This window comes from Taeniopygia guttata, chromosome 7 (assembly GCF_048771995.1).
Source record: "Taeniopygia guttata chromosome 7, bTaeGut7.mat, whole genome shotgun sequence".
Classification (NCBI taxonomy): domain Eukaryota; kingdom Metazoa; phylum Chordata; class Aves; order Passeriformes; family Estrildidae; genus Taeniopygia; species Taeniopygia guttata.
In genome coordinates this window covers 10,402,707-10,409,166 of record NC_133032.1, presented here as the reverse complement: position 1 = coordinate 10,409,166, position 6,460 = coordinate 10,402,707, and the positions used below count along the sequence as shown (strand labels likewise).

Below are 6,460 nucleotides of genomic sequence, written 5' to 3'. Positions count from 1 at the left end.
ACCCCCCAAAAAACAAAACAAAACAAAACAAAAAAACCAACCAAAAAACAACTGACCCAACAAAACCAACAAAAAAGCCCAAACAAAAACACCCCCAAAAAAAGAAACCAACCCAAACAAGAACAACAAACACAAATCACAAACAAACCAAAAAAGCCACACACACAGAGAAAGAAAGAACATAAAGAACATCTTTCAATTCACTGTTCTGCATTCAAACAGTGTTCTGATTTGGTTTGTTTTTAATATGTAGGGACACACATTCCCATACATGTACAGTAGAGATAGCAAAGTCAAAAAACAGATGCTTAAATCTAAAGTCATCCTTGCTTTACACTCGCCAACCTCAAATCCTCCTCGTCATCCCCTTACTCTTTCTTTATTACAGTGAATTATGGTGAAGGACTTGAAGACAAGTGGGTCTTGAGCTGACTGGGGAGCTCTCTGACCTGGTTTCTGTGGGTCAGAGCTAGTCTGTAAAGCTCACCTTTACCAAGCAGCCTTCCCAGCTCCAGCAAATTATTGCTGGGGCAGACATGCTGGAGGTTGTAACAATGGTTGTATTGATGAAAGGGAAGATTTTATTGTAAGTTGGATTTTGGAATGAGTAATTATGCAAACAAGCAATTAACTAAAATAAATACAAATGTCTTCCTTTTTCAGGGCATGCTTTTACTTTGATTTGCAGCAAAGCAGATTTCTCAAAGCTGAATCAAGCCTTTAAAACAAAGATAAAGGGGACATTGGGAATGAGGAGATAAATGCTACTCCATCTGTCCTCTACAGCATTAAGGGCTATGTGGATATATGTGCAACAGGGCAGCTGTAACTCACAGAATCAGGAAATACATTAAAATACCAAAGATTTGAGTCTGGGTAAGGTTCACTTTATTGACCTACCATCTGTGGAGCAGCATCATTCTATTATTCCCATAAATTTCACTCATGCAAGACAGGACACTTATTTTTCTCTTGGTGGTGGTGGTGGCTGTTTTCTGATTTCTCTCCCCCGGGAAGGTTGGCTGCAGGCTACTTGCAAGACAGCTGAATATGGTGACACTGCTCTCTGTCCCATGGCTTCAACTAGCTCAGCTCATTAGACCAGACACTATAGAAATCCAAATATTTTAAGATCAGCCTACTTCTCCTGTAGTGCATCACCATCTTGTTTACAAAGGTCAGATCTTCCAGTGAGAGAAAAGACAGTCCTGTAAGTTCTGAGGGGGAGACGAGGTAGTGACAGATAATGTGCGTCATCTTTCCCAGCTCAGTCACATTTTAACAAAAAGGATCTAGACTTCCCTTTAGGAATATCATGCAATGAGCCTGCAGAAAGGAATTTGCAAGACAGTCAAGAGTAGAAATCACTGAAGTAATTAAGTCCATCTTGAGAAGCAGAGGAAAAAATACCATGCCCCACCAGCCCTCCGCCCCTTCACCAAGCTGTCCCCATCCTAAGATTCTGTTTTTACATTGTGGGAACAAAATATGTATAAAATGTGCTCCCATATGACTTTGGCTTTGTATTCCCAAATGATTTCTTTAATTTTGAAATTTCCCTGTCCTTTTGTTAATTAGCATTTTTAACAAAAACACAAGCAAACAAACTCCAAATCAAAATGGCTTGTTTAATTTCAGGTTGGTGGAATAAAATATTCTCTGCAGAACAGAAACTATTATCTTCCCTGTTATTTAGGTCAGCTGTAAAACAAACCATTTGCTATTTACAAATCCTTTTGTTATCAGCTGAGGTCTAGAGCCCCATTTCCTAGAGTCAGGTGATTATGTTGGAAGTTTTGTGTGATTGCTTTTGACATTTCTTGGCCTTGTGATTTGGAAGGAGATCTTGAAAATGTATTTTAAGCATAATGAACAGTGTGACATCTGCCTGAGTCTCCACACATCCGGAAACAAAAGTTTAATGTAGAGCAATCTGTTCCAAGTTTATCAAGACAATTTTAACTCCAAGGCTCACTTACGAGGTGACACCAGCATCACTCACGGAGAGCTGGCATTGAATTGGATGCTTTTATTCAGAAAGATTTTGCCTAGCCCCTCAGCTGATCTCCTAGGGTACATCAGGAAGAAAAACCTATTCAACCTGAGTAAGCCTGTTTCTCTGTCGTGTGGGGTACCAAGACCATCCATTCACTGCTCAACATCCAATCCCAGGGCTGCTATAGCATTCTGGGAAAAAAAAGCTTTTTGCTGTTCCCTTCAAGGATTTGCATTCAAGCTTCTAGCTCACAGGCAATGCCAGCACACATTGATTACAGCTCAGAATCCGGAGAAGAGGAAATGACACTGAACAAGGGCTCTCATATTTCCTGTGGCTCCAGTGGTGGTGAGGTAAAGCTCAGCCTCTGTTACAGCTACAGGCGTGCAGTGAGCTCATTTTCAGGATGGCCATCTGCAGTAATAAAGTCAAAACAGAGCCATAGCCTGAGCCAGGACCTGATCCAGGGATAAAAACCATTTTCTCTGTAGCCTTGGTATTTATGCCCTTCAGCAATCTGGAGGTTTATCAAGACTTTGCCACTGCCTCAAACAACTTACCAGCTCTTCACGAAGCTGTGGCAACTTGATTGTCACTCTGAGCTCTTCACTGTCACTTGGCCAAGCCAGGCAGGCTTCACTTTCTCAATTGCAGTTCAAAAACCAAGCTAGCTCAGCCACTTCTCATCATTTTGGTCATTCTTCCTCTGAATTGCCTCTACTTTGTGTCTCTCTTTTCCTGGCAGTGACCTGAAACCAAGTTGACTTCTTACCACTTTTTCACAACAAAACACCAGTTGGAAAGAGGTCTTTCCCAGTCACAGAGGCCTGTGAGGCTGTTGAGGGTTTCTGAGCTTCATGTTGTTCAGTTACCCGGTCTCCCACAGACTCACTGTCCAGCTTTTAAAATCAAAATCCACCTCTGATGCCTTGGGTCCAACTGTCAAAGGAAAAGAGCAGTCCTTTTTTCTAATTTGCAGGACAAGTCAAATATTTAATTCACACCAAACTGAGCTCCTAACCAAAACAACACACACACACAAACACACAAAAAAATTCAAATCCAAAAAAAACCCGAATGAACAAGCAATCAAAAAAGCCATCCTTTTGTTTGCTTGCTATTAATACCTTCTAAATAGAGCAGCCTGTCACAATTTAGAGATGAAAGGGTCCTGCCCATCTGTTCTTCTGTCCCCTCAAACTCTTCACTGCCATTCACCACAGATTTATTGTAACCAGAGCTGCAGAGCTTCTTTTCTGTGCATTTGGATTCCCAAACCTTTCCATGACAGGTCTCATCAGGACTCCCCCTCTTTGATTGAGTTTATTCATCCCTCTCCTGAATGTTCATCTCTGAGTTTGTCTCTCCTTTTTAGTCCATTTTTCTTCCCCCTACAAGTCCTATGATCCCCTGCAAGGTATTTCATGGAAAGCATTGTGTTCACACACTTTCTTCACAGCACCTTGCTCAGTTCAGATGGGGAGTTAATGATTTCCCCGGGCAGTGCCCTGGGTCTTCCCATCCCCTCTGCTGACAAAGCATCCCTGAACTTCCCTAAGAGAAACTGAACTTCTCCCTCTGAGGGAAGAGTGGGTCAGAAACCTCTCTGCTGGAGGGTCTTTCTGAGGTTTGCCACCTCTGGGTGTTCAGGGGAATGCCAAAAGAAATGAAAGCCAAGAGAGCCAAGAAAGCCAGAGCAACTGCACAGGCTGCTGCTGAACAAGGAGACAGTGGCTTGGCACACCCAGAGAGCTCACCAGAGGCAAAGCTAGAAGGCAGAAAGGCATTGGGGGTTGAAGAAGAGAGAAGCAGAATATTTAAAGGAGAGGGTGAGGGCAGACGAGGTGAGAGATGATGGAAGCAGGGGAAACGTTGAGATGGAAAGCACTGGTTGAAGAGGAAGAAAGAAGGCAGAGAGAGCACAGGAGGGTAAAAGGGCATCTTCCCACTAGCTGCACCTGGATGAGGAATTATAAACACATCTACCTACTGCCCCCATGCCCCTTTCTGAGACAAAATGAATAGGACACTGGGAGTATTTCTATTCCAGACCCATAGAAACAGGAGGTAAAATTTATTTAACCACTTTCACAGCACTTGAGGGTTGCTCAGAAAGGCCCAAATACCCCTGGGGTGGGCACTTTCTGCTGAAGGTCCCTGAAACAGTGACATAAACAGCCAGTCCCTCAGCAGTAAGGAGGAGACAAAGTCTGTAAGGAAAATAAATATTTCTAATTAAAACAGGCTCAATGTGACTTCATCACTGCAAAATTCTTACTGCCTCTGCCTCACAGAGCTTATAGTTGGAACTAGGAGGGTCATCTGATGGGGGTGAGCAAAGGAGACTTGTAGCCCCAGCTTGCCATTTTCTGCAAAATGTGGATGGTTTGACTCCATGGACTGTAACATCAGTGAAAGTGCAAGTGAATCTGGTTACTGGAAAGCCAGGACACCATCCATAAACTTCTGATGTTTTGAGGGATGATGCTGTTTCAAAGATGATAGGATTGCATGCCAGCTGCTCGCCTTCCAGCACTTGGAAAGGAGCAGAGGACAAAGTTCCTGTTTATGCACAAGTGACTGAGTAACCAGTAATTTGGGGAAAGGAGCATTACACACTCCCAAAGAGCAGCCTTCCACTGGGAGGTTTTCAGTTTGTGGTCAGTTGTTGCAGTGTGAGACTCACAAGCTGCCATCCAATGCGCCTCAGGCTCTGGTCATGGCTGAGCAGCTCAGGGAAAGTCCCCCAGAAACAGCAAGGAATCTGATTCCTGGCAAATGGGAAGCAGACTTGGGACAGGGATGTGACACAAACAAGGATTCACACTACAGATGCACATACAGGCACAGGAGTCAAATGGCACCATCTAGAAAGGCACACCAAGGTGGGACACGCCACCAGGAGAGGATAGGGAAAAGAAGGAGCACTCTACAATGAGCTCTGCCTGCACATCCGGACCCTATCCAGTTACACCCAAAATATTACATTTTCTCTGCCTCCCCATGGCTACAAAATCTGGTAATTTCTCCCATTTTTCTGTTGTGGCATCAGTGTCCACCGCAGGAGTTGAGAGAAGCAGCCCTGGCCCATGTTCTTGGGTGAAAAGAGAAATAATAAGCTTACACTCATTTTGCTGAGGATCTGCAGTTTCAGCTAGTCAAATGGACTGTTGGATGAGCTTGGAGTCCAGAACTGGAGGTTCTGCTGCAACAGTCAGGTGATGGCCACCCTGATTGACTGTCACAGTGAAAACTGCCCATGCTGAGCCTTGCTGAGCATCGCCCAGTGCAGGCCTGCAAGAGCGGTCCTGCCTCAGCAGGACTTGCTTAGGAGCTCCTGGAGTCAAGGAACTCTCAGCAAAGCCATGCTAGGGAGTCAGGAGCCCCATCTCAACTAAGCCAAGGATCTGGCAGTGGTTTGGGCCCTGTGGGTAAGGGACAGGCTGGTGAGGAAGGCTGCTTGCCAAAAACGACGGATGCTTGCAGCGCAAAGGCAACCAGGTTTTAGCTGAAGCAAAAGTACTTCCCTCAGAGGGAACTCAGTAGCACCAAGGGAGGACAAATCTCATTTTCATGAGTGTCAGGCTGGTCTCATCAGGTCATGCTACGTCTGCCATTCCCCTTGCCTTTGTTGCAGCCAGGTTCTCCTTCATGTTTCTTTTCTTTACTGTGGATATGTAAGGCAAAACTGAAAGATCCCCCTGGAGTCTTGGTTTTCAAAATGTCAAATCCCTGCTTATGAGACCCCTTTAATTTTAATTGTTTAAAATTAATTAAATTAAAAAATCAAATCATCCAGAAGCTCCAGCATGAGCACTGATTCAAAGGATAGAGTTGCAGGAAGGTCTGGCTAATGATGAACAAGAATGAGACAATCCTCCATGGGCTGCACAGTGCTCAGGTACTAGGAAGTCTGTGTGGGAACACAAGCCAAGCCTGGGTGGGAATCCAGCCCAGCCTTTTAGAAGAAATAGTTGCGGTACAGTAGTCACTTGAAGTCTAAATATCTGAGAAAAAAACTAATTCCTCTCTCCATACAGAAAACAGCTCACCTGATATATTTAACTCCACCAGTTTACAGCTTTCCTACATTTGCCCTGGAAGTTTGCCCAACAGTGTACACTGAATTTAATACACTGCAAGTTTGTGACTGTTTTTCTTTCTTTTTCAAGATCCAGAGTCAGAGGTGGGACTTTTTTCCCCTTCATATTAATTTTTACCAAAGGGCAGAGACAAAGCTATTCCTTATGCGAAGAAGCTGAGATCTCAAAAAGTTTTTTGCCTTCACATGCATGGCTTTACATGTCCCCCTTGCTCAGCTCTGAGAAGGGTTCTTCTTTATAAGAATAACATGGCGTGCAGATGCCTATAAATGGAAGATGAAATTGTTACTATAAAGCCTGGGCCCTGCCAAGGCAAACAAGTGCAGGGCAAACTGTGTGTGCAAAGGAAGGGTGCTGAGAA

General features: G+C 44.1%; 1 long non-coding RNA gene across 1 annotated transcript; it reads right to left on the bottom strand.

The window, feature by feature from the left end:
- Positions 1–1,608: 1,608 nt before the first annotated feature.
- Positions 1,609–3,414, bottom strand: LOC140684524 (uncharacterized). Its single transcript, XR_012056898.1, has 2 exons — positions 3,124–3,414; positions 1,609–2,935 (listed from the first exon to the last, which is right to left on the bottom strand). It is a non-coding gene; the product is annotated as an uncharacterized lncRNA (long non-coding RNA).
- Positions 3,415–6,460: the final 3,046 nt, after the last annotated feature.